We start from the raw sequence: 15,922 nt of genomic DNA, 5'->3' as shown, positions 1-15,922 counted from the left end.
CTTATAAAAACAACTACTGTGAAGTTTGTATGTGACATCTTTCAATTATTGCAACATGCAAGATAAAAGTAATGAACAAGAAAAAAGTACTAATAGAATTAATTGACAAAACTATGATACTTTTGATGAATGCTAGAAAGCAGAAAGAGTTAAATGCAGGGTTCTGGGTGGGAGGCAAGCATATCCAATCCATTCTGGAGAAATTAGCTGAAGTCAAATACAATAAATCCTTCCATTACCTAAAGGGAGCCTACAAACAGGAGGGGAATCAACTCTTTACAAGGGTAGATAATGGCAGGATAAGGAGAAATGATTTTAAGTTGGAGGGAAGATTTAGGTTGGATATCAGGGGGAAGTTCTTTACCAAGATCTCACCACTGTGAGGTGCTGGAACAGGCTGCCCAGAGAGGTTGTGGATGCCCCATCCCTGGAGGTGTTCAAGGCCTTGGGCAGCCTGGTCTAGTGTTAGATTGGAGCTTGGTGCCCCTGCCTGCAACAGAGGGCTTGGGGCTTGATGATTTTTGAGGTCCCTTCCAACCCAAGCCATTCTATGATTCTATGATTACATAAAGGAACATCTTGAGTAGCTGAAAAGAATCCCTGAAACAAAAAATACACAAAGAGCGTGGACTACCGGAAATCTGTGCTGGTAAAACTGGAAGAGTGCAAGAAATGCTGGGTGTTGCAAGGAACCGAACCTGCAGCATTTAAATGTCTGTCATGAAAAATTTATAGACAAGTCTGCAAAGTTAATAGGAAGAATAGTATGGCTTGCAGCACGTGCTCTTCGAATGGACTTAAGGATATGACTATGCTTTTCTAGTTTTGCTAATGAAGTTATACCACCACAAACACCTGGTAGCATCTCATTTTCCCTATTTATAATAGAGGAATAAGAGCTCTAGCCTTCTTTCAAGCACTCCTAATAAAGTATGCCAGAAGCCAATTTCTATTAATGCTGTTACTAATGTACTTAGGTAAGTTCTCCTCTAGAATGTATGAGAACATCTTATAAATATCACCTTTATTATCAGTAAAATCAGAGCAGCATAGGACCTGAAATGTTTCTTGTCAAGAAATGAAAATCAGTCAAGTTTCATTTTTAAAATAGGGAACTTTGGCAAAAGTGAAAGGAGAAAGTACAGTTCAGTAACATGACTGGATCTGCAAAATGGATTGCCAGTAATATTCTCTCCCGGAACATACTCTTGTCACTGTCCCTATTGGCTTGCACGCTTGTCTAAACAGTTTCTGAGGCAATTAAAATTGCTAACCCAGCAGAAAACTAATCTAGAGTGGGAAGGAAAGGGGAGGAAATAAGGGGAACAGGACCATCCTTTTTATTTCAGCGGTAACAAGCTGTTAGATTGGCTCAACTGCATCCACACTGTGGTTTTTGTGCTTGGCAAAGTATTTAGAATCCTTTTCATCAAAGCAATTAAAAATATGCCTAAACTGAAATACATGAGCAATATCATCCATATTCAGTAGACCATTTACCTTTACATCTATGCCTTTATGTACCTTCCCACTTATGTAGTGTTTTTTAGTAACCATACTAGGATTGTTCACATGATTGAAATTAAGCACATCCTTAAGAGCAGTGTTGAATTAGAATTAGCAGAGTTTGGAACCCCATTCCATGGCACTATACATGGAGTTGCTCAAAGTCTTTGCTCATTTATAGTCAATTCAACTGCATGCTAGCTTTTGATTACACAAAAGTTCACTGTAAAAACTCGTCCACATACAGCATTTAAAGAGTATGATGCATACCCCTTTTGGCTGGCATGCATTTGGAGTTTAACATAAAAACTTATTTTGATATCCATGTAGTTAGAGGAGTTTTATTCCCATTTAACATGTTAAAAAGCCATACTAGTGAAAATTAAATGAATATAAAACTTTGCAGGAAATCACTCAATTTTGTAAGTGAAACATCTTTTAGCATTAAAAAGCCTGGATCTTCAAAATGATTGAGTAAGACTTTCCCTGTTTATTTTGTAGATGGGTTTTCAGGGGTAGAAAAACGTAATTATAGGAAAAGCAGTAAAATGTGAGCTGGTTGAGGCATAAAGTGCAGCACTTAGAATAAGACAATTGCCTAAATTCCCTGATTGACAGATGGATGTCACATTAGATGAAAATGATAACAGATTTAGTGGACTGAAGAATAACTTCCTCTTGACAGTGCCCTGACCCTTAACCTACAACCTGACTCCTGTTAGCTTCACTAACACAGGGTAATTGTCACAGGTGCAGGATAAAAGAAACCCCTACAGCAGCTACCAGTGGTCAGAGGCTTATTTCTTTTGATGACCCAAAATGCACCGTTGAGATATGGCCAAGACGTCCTGACCTCTGTTGACCTTCTAGGGCATTAAAATTTGCCCCTGGGAAAAGGAAACTATATAAAAGGAATGTACTCTGTTCTGACTAATGCAGAGTAATATTTTAACTGTGTAATAATTAAGTTGATAAACAAAGCAGAGTGACGGTAAAGTAATTATTTTCATCAGCACAAAAGAGTGTTTCTTACACAGTTGTAACATGGTTTCAATAAAGACCACTACTGTACACTCAGTTGAGTTCATGGGTTTTATAATTACAAGTAAATTCTTTACCATGTCATTCTCTGGATATGTGTACTATTCCAAAATGATTCTGTTGTATTTATATGCTAATAGTATCCTTTCAATAGAAGCCAGCTCTTTGAATTGTATTTAAATTTTAGGAGGGTAAAGGATTGAAACAGTATTTATAAAAGACGTGGTGACAACTGTGAGACTTCACAAAAGTTTATACCTCCTTCTGTTAGAAAATACAGTACATTTTATTCTTTTTTTCTTCAGCAACATGAATGGGGAATTCAGAAAACACAGAGAGGCACAATGAGCTATGCAAATGTATTTTATAATAGAAGAAAGAATATTACAGAAGAAAAAAAATGACTGTGTCTCACATTCGAGTGATGTCAATCCAGTTAACCTGCCCATGTTGTTTTCCTTTATGCATAGAAGAATGAATATTACATGGGGGGAAAAAGGAGAAAATACACTTCTCATTAAAGAGAAGTCAATGCAGTAAGGAAATTGCCTGTGTTTTCAAAATGTTTCACCTTGAAAAAATGAAACAAAACAAACAAACAAGCAAAAAAATCCACAATCAACTTCTTAAACATCTGACAATGTCTCAGTGTATTCAATTATTGTGTTTATTGGTGCTTAATACTGAGACCATCCAAATATTTATTCACTAAATATGAAGGAACAAAAACAATGTTCTAAATACAATAGACTTACTGCGATCAAGTTTCTGTTCAGAACAGTAGAGCTCTTAAAAGATCACTGCGCAAGAGGCACAAATTACTCTAAAATTCGTTGAAGGTTCTTATTAAGGTCAGAGGTCTTGCCCTGTGGTTATTATTCATCCACGAAATGCTCTGATAAGTAATATGACACTAAATTAGTGTACACAAGACTTAGGATAATTGCCTGAAAAAAAATAGAAATATTAAGTTACACCTAAAGGAGTACTATATTGGTAGAAAACTTCAGCCTATTGTGAAAGATGTAGAAGAATCTGACTTTTTATTCTGACACACATTATTAAATGATAAAAAATAAGGACTATTCTGATGTAACTTATCATCATGAACACTTGCAATAATTATGCCTTCCTTCTGACCACCATCTTTTCAAATGTGATGAGCTCATCAGGTAACAGTGTAAGATATGAAGGCTTAGCACACTGTGTTGTTAGCACATTAAAAAAAAGAAATTGCTGGGATAATTAACAACTACCTATTTGTCTGTAGGCTACATTCATTATGCCTACACAAATTGGAGGTCTCCAAAATCTGTGCAGTAAAATTTACTCTTTGTTCAGGAAGTTCCCCTTGGATTTGGGTAAAATTCTGGTTTGCTGTGTCTATTGTAATTGTGACAGGCAGTTGACATGTCTCATAGTCTAAATGTAGTGGCAAGCAGGGGGTGGTACAATGATGAAAAAAAACTGCCATTCATTCTTGTGCAAAGGAAAGGTGTTTCTTAGCATATTCCAACCTATGTTCAGTCTAGAGTTGGGTCTCTGAGGTTGAAGGTCAAATCTGTGAGGTCAAAGCTATTTCTTGTCAATCTTCGTTCACTAATGACACATGAATTGGAAATTAGAACAAAGTAAGTAAAACGAATAGCCAGAAGGTGAGTGTCTGTTTTATTACTCAGAAGAGCTGGGAAATCTGGCCAATTGTTGCCCTATGTGGCTTGAATGACAGTTGTTAAGTTGAAAAAGGGACAGTGTGATGGGAATGCCACTTTAAATCTCAATTACCTCCTCCACTCCAATCAGCTTGGTAGAGCTTTAATGAAGTGCAATTCTCTGTCCTTTTCCTCATACTTCTATCTCCAGAATAAGCCTCACATTCAAGTTTGACAGCAGTACAATCAGTTTTCCATTCATCACTGGCCCTGTTTTAACCCTGCTGAAAAAGGGCCTAATGTACGTGGCAGTGATGGCAATTAGGCAGAAAAGTAATATTAGAAACAGACAAAAGCTCGAGTCTTTTAGCATTACAGGTGTTTGGGTTTTTTTAGTTTTTTTTATAGCCCTTTCTAGACATAAAGGAATAGGCAGTGTTGTTAAGTTCCCTTCTTCAGTCTTCTCTTAAGCTGAAAGTCCAACGATTTCAAGATTCAATTAATTAGAGACACAGAGCCAGAGAACAAGGTAAAAGCTACGTTCCGTCTAACTGAAGACACACTTAGTAATTGGCCTCTTATTAAAATGGATATCTTCTGGGAGTATGTTTAATAAGGTTGATAAAAGTCGTCATTTCCTCATTAGGACAGTGGATGAATATACTCTGAGTGATCCTGTTTAGAAAGGGAGAGAGAATGGGAAAATAGCACTCCCTTAGAATGTAGGAATGTTAAATATTAAAACGAGAAAGCCTAGGTCAGAAACTCTGGGGGAGAAAGAAAGAAAGTTATTATGTGTATGCGTATGCAAACACAAGAAAAACATAGAGAAAGGAGTTTACCGGGGGCTTCACTTTCTCATTTCATCTGAACAGGCAAAATATAGAAAGCTTTTGAGCTCCACGACAGGAACTGCCACTGGCTTGTTAGCATGTCTTGTTTGTGCAAGAACAAGGTAGAGGAAGTGGAGTATGAGACTTATCTTTTAAAAGGTAGCTTACACCTACCCTTTTTCTGCTTTATCTTTTTTACATCATACAAGATTATACTTCTGTATACAGGCTGAAAAACACATACTCTGCAATAGAGTTCCAGTGGTGTTTTTTTGTTGTTGTTGTTTTTTGTTTGTTTGTTTGTTTTAGGGGAGAGGAGTGGTTTTTCGTTGGCTTAAATGTTTCCCTAACAGTTCTTTTTATGCGTAGTTTTTTAAAAATGTCAGGAAAGGTCGGGGTGGGTTTTTTGTTTTGTTTGATAGATTCCACAGGAACATGTAGCACTGGTGCAAGGATCTTGTTTAAGAGAATAGGCATTTGGAGGTTAAAAAAAAAAGAGAGAGAGAGAGAGAGGAAAAAACAACAACAACAACAACCACGCAGCAATTAGGCGGCTCTTGCTGCTCATTGGGGATGTGACACAAGTGGGTGATAGTGGCTTTCACCTCTCGCACTCCCCTCTCTCCTGCCTGATTCCTAGAACAATCCCTGTCAGAAACACTCTTTGAAAAAGGCTGCATTAGACAATGGCTCTTCACCCTTATTTTACGCTTTAAGTAGTGGAGCAGAATGCTGTAAGGGGCTGAAAACAAGGCGTAATCTGAGAAAGACGCGCAGGCATTGTTATAACTGTGAAAACCAGAAGAACCCCTTTCAGAGCCATGACTGAAAGTGCTATGAAGACCTTTAGTCCTTTGCACTCTCCCAATCACCAATTAGACAAACATTAACATCAATTAAGCTGTTATACGGCACAGGTTCCATATAATTACCTTAATGGGTTGACGCTTTCTTTAGCAGCAATTTCTTAAACAAACTTCATCTTTTGTGCAACAGGCTAAGAAAATTTTCAGCAGGGAGCATTTCCTTTTGTCAAGTTTTCTAAAGAGACAGCTGAATTGTTCTATTTAACAACAAACACCTTCACTAAGGACCCTCGTCTTGTCCCCGTTCCCACCACATTTGACTACTGGGCTCAAAGCTTATTAACCGTCAGAGACAAAAAAACTGACTAGCCAGGGGAGCACAGACTCATGCAGGGAGGGCAGTACACAAAGAGCCTGTGAGCCTGGCACTGGTTTGCAAGCAGACCCTAGGAGAAAGCACCAATTGAATTAGTTGCCTATTTAGTATCCAAAGAACCAGATCTGTCCTTACCAAAAGCACAAAGAAAATGAAATAGAAAAACAGGATCTTGCTCATAAAACAAGACAAATCTGTCTAATTTATTTTGAACCAGTAAGTGCTAATTAAATGCAAGCTACTCAGATTCTTCCTGTTCCTGCATCACCCAATTCTCTTAGAATCATGACAATGCTAGCCTGATTTTTCCCCCTGTTTAACAAACATTCATTTGAAATGTACTCAAATACAGCAATAAAATGCAAACCTTATATCATTTCTATTTTCATTTTATATTATAGCCTAGTCTTTTTGCTTTGCTGTGAAAATACTTGGGGAGGGTGGGAGTGGGAGGGGGAAAAACTCAGCAGAAACAAGTCCTATCCTTCATGATGAAGAACTTGAGGTGCCTACAGTGACATGTAACTATTTTATGAGATTCAATGTATGTAATCAAATTTTATTGCAAATAAAAAATACAAAGAGAAACATTGCAAATAATAATAATAATAATAAAGAAAGCAAGCTGTTAGACTTGAGTGCTTATAAACTGTGTTCCTTTTTTGCTGCCCATTCTACTCAGGAGAACTGTCTGGTCATAAGAGTGTGATAGCCAGTAGTCAATTCATTTTACGTATTTAAGGTCAGGATCTGGTATTATGTACAAGTGCTTGTTCCATTTAATCTCAATCTAGCAAACACCAAACACCACATTGGGTCAAAGGCTTAAGGCCACAAAATTAAAAGACATGAGCCAGCAATGTCCAAAGTCACACAGAAATAGCAATTTGTAAAGAAAGAAATATATATATTGAAATACAGTGAAGCAATTAAAGATGTGTTTGATCTGTAGGAGATAGTATATTAAAGAAAATTTGGACAAGCATCAATGATAGTTTTTTTTTACACTAGGAGCATAATGTTCATAAAGCGTATTTTTGAGGGGTTAATTTTTATTAGTTTCTTCAGAAAACTGGCAAATAAATGAACAGGTATAAATGTACAGGCTTGGACTACTACCACGAACAACTCTCACTACAATCAAAATTCTCACAATCATTTCCACAATTAATCCATAGAAATTCTTAATTAGTAACCTGAATCTCATAAAATTTATTAATTACATTTTCAATAGTAAGTCAACTCTATATAAACATGAAGAACAATCACGTTTCCGATTTTGAATCCAAAAGATAAAACTTCCTCATTGTGTTTTCTATGTTTTGCTATTTAGTTCTTCCCCTATTCACACTATTTGGTTTAGTAGAGAAAAAGTAATAGTTTAAGATGTACTCATGAATATTTCTGACATATTTAGCTACTAATCACAGTATATAGCTTTGCTTTCTCTCACATGTACAAGCTGCACTGGTATCTAAATATGAAACCCAATTCTCACATGCAATCTTAGTAAAAATGTTACAGATGTATTGATCAAAACTGGAGTAATGAAGGAATGAATAAGACATGCCTTCAGAGTTACCTAGTCTTTTATCAATAAACAGAAGAAATACATGAGCAGGAGGATGATGAGAATAATAAATTTTCTCCCTTTTCCTAATTTTAATTTCTGCATTTGGAGAAAGATCAGGAAGCCAATTGTTTCCAGAAGTCACTTCACTTTTATTTGTCTTCTAAGAGGCTTTTGATTACGCATCAGAAAATTTGATGCCCCTCTCTCTCACCGTGAAGTAATGTTGGAATTGCATCTGTGTGTTGTCTGCAGGTATGACTAGCCTATGGATTTTATTTAGGAATAGCACAGTATTTATTTTGGATGAGTATGGAAACCAGTTGAGTAAGAATTTTTAATTTCTTCACAATTCTTTAGATATAAGGAATAGGAATTACTAAGGAAATACAGTAATAACAATTAATTCCTGGTCCCTGGGATGATAGGATGATCCTTTCACAATGTCTACACTACACACTGTGCTAGTATTTGGGAAACAATATTTAGCTTTTTTATCTTTTCCTGAAATCCTTGGGTAGAAATAGAGAGTGGGAGGGAATGGCGATGAATTCTTTAGGGTGATTCAGAGAAATCTAACTTATATATCCTGCAGCATCCTCTGAAAAAGTTTGTAACACTCCTCTGACTATGTTGGGAATTTGATCAGTAGCCTGCTAACATCATGAGCTGGATATTGTGAGTGCTCTGTTCCCTCCAGTGCCTAGGTAACAACTAGAGGTCCTGCCTCCATATAGATAACAATGGCCAAAACCATAAAGATGCAGATTTATATAGCTTCAGCTGTATCCTCTTTTATAACCATGCATGAAGATGGTGCTGCAATTAAAGTTGCATGATGAAAAGAAAGGGCTTTTGTGTAAACTTAACAGTGTTTGCTCTGTTGCACTCACACTCCAATTTCTTACATAGAATGGCTTGAGTTGGAAGGGACCTTAAAATTCATCTAGTGCACATATGCTAATGAAATTATCTTTCATTTTTATTGTCCTGGTTTCAGCTGGAATGTAGTTGATTTTTCCTTCATAATGTCTGGTATGATACTATGTTTTAGCTCTAGGAGAAAAGCAATGTTGATAACACACCAATGTTTTAGTTGCTGCTGAGCAGTGCAGTAGAAAGCCAAAGACATTTCAGTTTCTCAGGTTCTCATACTCTCTTGCCAATGAGGCAGGCTGAGGGTGGCATGAGGAGGTGGAAGAGGACAAAACCAAGACAAGTGTCCTAAACTGGTGAAAGGGATATTCCATATCATATGACATAATGTGAAAAAAACTTGAAAATGGTTGGCCAGGGGAGTAGCTGCTGCTTGGGGACTGGCTGGGCATCAGTCGATGGGTAGTGAGCAATTGCTTGTGCATCATCTGTTTTGTTGGGGTTTTTTTTTTGTGAGTGTGTGTGTGTGTGTGTGTATAATATCTGTTATCCTTTTTTTTTTCCTCTTCATTTTCTGTCTTAGTTTTTACCTCAGCCCACTACTTCGTTTTTTTCTACTTTTTTTTTTCCGGTCCTCTCCCCCATCCCACTGGGAGGTGGAGGAGTGAGCAAACAACTGTGCAGTGCTTGTTAGCTACCTGCTGGGTCAAACTACAACATATTGTGTCTGTTTCTCTCTCCTATGCTCTCTCCCATGTCCTAACTAAGTCTGACGAGCACAGGAAAAACATCCTATAAGAAACAAAACAAAACAAAACAAAATCTTATGTCTAAGAAAACAAAACAGTTATTCTTTAGGAATTTTTCATGTCTCTAATAAGAAAAATGGGAAATTTGTCTCAGTAAATTGAATACTATATAACCAAGATTGTTATGCCTCTGATTTGCTAGGGTAATATTTCTATCTTTGCATGTCTTAAACAAGGACAGAAAACTAAACAGTGTTTACTACCTTCATAATCTTAAGAAAACTCTACCAATTGCAATATGCTAGGCAGGAAAATTAAACAGAACAAAGAAGCCTAGCAGTGTATAAGGGATATTTTCTAAGGAATATGGAAGATGTAACATGAATATAGCTAATGGGAACATTGACAGCTCAGTCAGAGTGGGAACACAAATATCTGACTGAATATCACTTATATGTTACAAAGCCTTGAAGAAGAGATTCTCTGCTTATCTGCAAATAGAAATCCACTTTAACACATATACCACTCTGTGTAAGTCTTTCAAGAGAGGCTTATTTTCATCTTTTTTTTTCCCCCCAAAATATGAACGTTAGATTAAGGGAACAGGGAACACTTCATGTTCAATATATAACTCCTGAGAATGCAACATTTTCTAATTAGAATAATGAAGAGAAAACAGGATTATACTCCCCAACACACACCTCAAACATCAAATTCTTTCCTTTGTTTTCAAAAGCCTTGGATTTCTGTCTTGCAAGTTTAAATAAGTGCCAGAGAGTTGCAGATCAAGCAGTAATGTAGATCAGAAAAACACAGGATCAGAACTGTGTAAAGACAGTGCTTGCAATATCACCTGCACAAATACAATGAAAAAGTTCAGAAGATAGTTGAGCTGTAACTTCATGAACTGATAGACATCTGAGTCTGAGCTCTCAATTCAGTTACCAGAAAGTAAGAATTTTGCTAAGAAGCAAAAATGCAGAACATTTACCTCTCATATCACAGTGAAAGATCTCATAATTTTGATCATAGTATGTGTCAGTACACACATTTGTAAACAAGCATGATGAATCTTACAGATATATATAAAGAGATTGACTGAAAGTGTGTATAAAGAATAGGATCTTCAGATCCTTTAGATACTCCTCACACTTTGACATTTCTTCCATGTACAGGAGGGCAAGCAGGAGTTAAAAATAATACAGTAAACTTTATATATTGAGTTTATTCCTGCATCCTGGATGATTCTCTCACTGACATGCATAATTTCAGCTTGGTACTTGTAGAAATAGGTACCTTATCTACTGTAGTATTGTGAATTTGGGCTACTTAATTTAGGCATCATTAAAATGCCCTCATTTTTTAATTTTGACTGCAAATTTAAGTGAAGCTTGTGTAATGTAATTTTCTTTGCATTCATTCATGTTTTCTATATTTTCTTAGCAGTATACCGACTGACACTGGTAGCATTTCCAAGAGCAACGAACAGTTTATCAGCATTTATTCCATAGGGAACAAGTAGTTACTGTTGACTCTGAGGGCCAAGTGACTTCTTTACTCAGCTGACTATGAAAATGTGTCCTATGATGAAAAACTTAAGTATCAATATATGTTCTTGATGAAGAAGTAGTCAATCTACACATACTACATATCTGAATCAGATTTCTTATAAATGTATTAATCATTTATTGAATTATCTTCCAATATTATGACATTCCAACTACAATAGTCATACCTCAAATAAAAGGCTGGTGGAGTTTGAGATCTCCAGAGGTCCTTTCCAACCTCAACCATGACGTTATTCTGTGATTCTGTGAAAGAGAAAGATAAATGTATATTCTTAACATTTTGCTTGAACTACAGACCATACTTCTATTCCCTTTCTCACTTTTTCATTTTACAGCATTTACTCTGAAAGAGTACTTTGAACATAAGCCAAACAAAAATTTGTAACTAATGTTGTAGCCAAAAAAAAAAACCATAAAAAATAATAATAATAAAAATAAATAAATATACATAGGTGCTTCAAAAATTCTCACTGTGTTTGATAACATTAACACAGTATTTTCTATATCTTCCTGGAGATTAATGAAATAAAATTAGTAAAACTGCTTATGTTTATATTCTCTGATAATAGATTAGAAAGATGTAAAAAAAATATAGGATTATTTTTAGAAAGGTTGTTGCACATTTTTCTTAGTATTAAAGGTTCTTAAAAACAGAAAATTTCTTTGATAGGAAGAAAATGCAATGATAAAACATGATTCTTTAGTGGTACAGTCCTATAACTGTACTCAAGCTCTTTTTCTCATGGCAAATCATTTGTTTTGAGAATAACATCTGCAAAACTTTAGGTTCTAATCACTATTCTTTCCTCCAATTCCTTGTGTCACTTACGGATATGCAACTCATTCAGTGTAACATGCATCATCTCATGTTTCACTTAGAATGTGAGTTTGTAAGAGCTCGCAGGTGCTGAGCCTGTTTTTTCTCTCAAGTTTCATGACTCAGAGATTTCAGAGTGTGTATTTTCTGTACAATAGATCATAAAGATTACATCTTGTTCTGTTTCAGACTTTTCCTCTAGAGGGTTTGTAATGATTTATCTGTAATAAATGGTCTTTTGAAGTAGTTGCACATAGAAGTGATGGCAGATCCCGATGCTGTTAATGTTCCCTATAAAACAAACAAACAAAAAATCAAAATGAAGAAAAACTGTCTTTAATGTTTTAAAAGTTTTTAACACGTTTGGGATGAGAGTTTTTATAATGTTGCCTCTTTAAGATGTTCAGGAATAACTATTTTTTTCTTCCTAAGTTACTATACGAGCAAAAAAATAACTAATTATGCAACATCACTCTACTACAATTACTCAACCAACATCTCTTAACATTATGATCTGAAATATTACAGTTATTTCAGCTATGAACTTACTACAATGAATTTTAAAATAACAGAGGCGTCCTAACATCATTTGCCTACAATGAAATCAGTAAGTCTTCAAATACAAAGTTCAAAAGAACTTTTATGCTAGTCTTCCATTTTTTCTTTTTGAACTCAATTGACAGTTGATAATAACGAGACATTTCAGTGATTCTTGATAATTCCAAAGTTTTTTTGTGCAACGTGCATATATAAAAAAACATAGTTTTTCCAAATATCTGTACAAACTATTTATTGATAGAACTCTAGGACTCCAGTTGTCAAGGAACAACTAAATAGATAAGAAAGAGAAAAAGAAGTTGAATACATTCATTCAGTGATGTGGATATGAATATAAAGGTACACATATTAAAAGTTGTGCAAATGCGAAAGTATTCACAGGAGAAATTAGAAATATATTTATCAAGTGTGGTGAAATGTGGTGAAAAATAATGATAATCTTATTGAATAGTGTATATCCAACAACTTTTCCCATAAACATGCATCTCTTCTTACCTGGGCACGATCGTTTAAAATCCACCTTGTGCTAAAATTTTAAGAGAAAAGTACTGCATATCTGGATGTTGTCTTGTATAAAACTACCTCTAGCTGGAACTGAATAGCTATACAAGTGCTTAATAAGAGATGTCCTGATTCCTCATTATACACCTTTATTTTGGTCTCTTTTCAGACTCCACATAACATGTACTGTAAAATAGCAATAGTGAAGAAGTGAAGAAGCCCAATGGCAGCCCATTTGCGCACAATACTGCTTATAATATCTTCTTGGGGCAGCTATTTCCAACTAGAAAGAAAAGAGTAAGCAAATTTTTATTTTTCCTTACTTTCTACTTAGCTCTAAAGTGTCCCTGTCTGTGTCTACTGTGGTTTTTTGGTTTTGACTGTTTAGAAAGAAAGGGCTTGTATGTTGGGTCAATTACCATCAAAATCTTATTTTGGTCACTTGTAGAATAAATAACATAAATACCAAAGCATTTAGCACATATAAAACACTAAAAATATTTCATTACAGTACACATGATGATGGTTTGATAATACAGTTACAGAATCCACATAGAATCTGTGAGGAAAAGCATTTCATTACAATGTCCAGCCTCAGATAAACATTTTCCCCAAAATAACTAAAGTAATTCGGCATGGTAGGAGTTGCAAAAACAAACACATCAAAGCCCTCTAAAGAATCCACATGGATAGGTCATTAGGACAGTATGGCTTTATATAGTTAGTTAAAATTCTCAGAGGTTAGTTTATATCTTGATACTTTAATAAACAGTTTCAGCTTTGGTGAAAGCTGGAAAGCTTAATCCATTAAGAGCCATTCAGAACCAAAACAAACAAACAAAGCTTTAACCACTTCAGTGACAACAGCACAGAACAAACAAGCAGTCTACTTAGAAAATCCCAGCAATTTTAGGATCAATAGCCTCACTCTGTGCTTCTAAGTGATGAAAGCTAGAAAATCTCTGTTGTCGGCTCCTTTCAAAAATGTTTCTGGCAAAGATATACTTGTAAATTTGATGAGTTTAGCTTAGTATTACCCATGTAGTCTAGAAGGCTGACTTAAGTACCAGCACCAGCCATAATGAAAACAAACTAGCTCAAACATCACTTTTAGTTGAAATTTCCTCTCTCAACCATTAATTTAAGATGTTAAAATACCTTTCAACATTTATTCTAAGTTCTTACCTGTAGATTTTTGTAATTATTTTTTCTAGTTAACAGCAGTAGAATTTTTTTTTCATTTAGAGAGTTTGGAAAAATATATTAGAAAGATTTTTTTAAAACAAGACCAATACAGTGACTTAACGCACTAAAATAATATAGTACTGTTTCAAAGTCCATTTAACTCAGTCTGCCAATATGAATGATCAAATCAGGAAATACATCTATATACACAGAAAAAAAGAAAAACAAACATTTTTTTTTTCCTTTAAAACATTTAAAACATTTTCCTTTTTCCTTCCTAGGCCCTTTTAAAACATTGCCATTGTATATTGACTTGCATGAAAATAGCATTTACTTCCTTTTACTTTATCTAGATTTATTTCATTCATTAGAGTTTCTATATAGTAGACCTGCTATTGTTCAAAAGAATTTTAAATTATTCTTGCATTTTTATACAAATATTATTGCTTTTGTTTCCTGTTTTTAAATACAATAAATCATATATACGTATATAAAAAATTAAATTTCATATGTAGTATTAATTATAAACTCAGAAGTACCAATAGGAAGAGTATTTATTTTTTTACCTAGCAGTGACAGCTTCTTATTTTTACTCATAAATTATCTAGAAATCTTAAATTATATACTTATTAGGACATCAAAAGACATTATATAAATTGCCTGTATATGTCTACAAGCTAATTTATCCAGCAAGATTTGCTGTTTTCTTCTACAATCATCAGATTTTACTAATCGTATTTTTAAAATGTAATCAATAGCACAAAATGCTGTCAATATGAGAAAGAATTAAAACAGAGCTTGTCCCAGAATTCTTGTTTACACATCACACAGCTTAAGCAAATTTTTCAACGGAAAGACATAAAGTCAGAATAACATTGAAAACATGTGGCTTTATGCAGGGACACTGTGTTGTTTCGTCCTGATTCATTAAGATGCCTGATGCATAAGTGACTTGTCAAACGATGTGTGGGTGGCTGTAATGGCAGCATGTAGGTTTGTATGGAAAACAAGTATGGCACTGTGAAGATTTTTTCTCTCTTTCATCATATAGGTACTCACATGTAACACTTGTGAGGGGTCTGCTAAGAACCTTGCTGTCAAACCTACTACTTTCATCAGAAACATGTAAGTTTAAAGCTAAGTTCTCCAAAGGCAGAGAAATAGCTTAACCAAGTGACAGACACATAGATAATTTCATTGCTGCCAGAACAACATTCTGCACAGCCCACCAGCAAGCTATTTGTCACTGCTACAAGAATATCCTCCACAACTTGGCATCAGGGACCTTGGGTAGCCAACTGTGCTTGTACAGTGCTGGAAGCGCTATCCAATAATAGGGAGGAAAATGATCTGAGGATCTCATTATTATTACTAAATGTGTTATTGTATGAAAAACATATCTTTATAGCCACAAACATGAAAAGTTTATAGGAAAATACTGATTTACAGAAAACCAGAAAATTATATTCTATATGGAAAGGCTTGTTTAACTCCTCTTCCATTTCCTCCTCTTTGGTCCTCCGCCCATCAAAAAACATGACCGAATATTCCATACATCTGATATAATGTGATAGGCTTTTCATGATAGTCCATAGAAATAAGAGGTTAAAATAATCTTTGCCATAATGCCATTATGCATTATCCCAGAGACGAACACATCTGAGTAATCAAGTAGTTTAGCAGGTATAATGTTTAGTTTTAAAAGTTTCATGTAGGATGACAGAAGAACACCATCTTCAGACTATCTGGCATGAAACATGAAGTCCCACGTTGCTTTTTATATCACAAAAGTCAATAGTTTTCATTTTGAATAATGTTGTGCAATATCATTTACTACAAGCCCAGAGCAGCACCTGGGCACCTACACAGAAAGAATCCCTTTAT

The 15,922-nt window shown here is 35.1% G+C and overlaps 1 long non-coding RNA gene across 1 annotated transcript in view; it reads left to right on the top strand.

Annotated features, from left to right (window-relative positions):
- Positions 1-15,163, top strand: part of LOC104911178 — a 30,359-nt gene extending 15,196 nt beyond the window's left edge. The window contains exons 2-3 of the long non-coding RNA XR_004160025.1: positions 13,023-13,150; positions 15,090-15,163. This is a non-coding gene — a long non-coding RNA (uncharacterized LOC104911178). The remainder of the gene's footprint in view (positions 1-13,022; positions 13,151-15,089) is intronic.
- Positions 15,164-15,922: the final 759 nt, after the last annotated feature.

Source organism: Meleagris gallopavo, chromosome 5 (genome assembly GCF_000146605.3).
Source record: "Meleagris gallopavo isolate NT-WF06-2002-E0010 breed Aviagen turkey brand Nicholas breeding stock chromosome 5, Turkey_5.1, whole genome shotgun sequence".
NCBI classification, from domain to species: domain Eukaryota; kingdom Metazoa; phylum Chordata; class Aves; order Galliformes; family Phasianidae; genus Meleagris; species Meleagris gallopavo.
The sequence above is the reverse complement of the archived record's forward strand: the minus strand, read 5'-3'. Positions and strand labels throughout refer to the sequence as shown.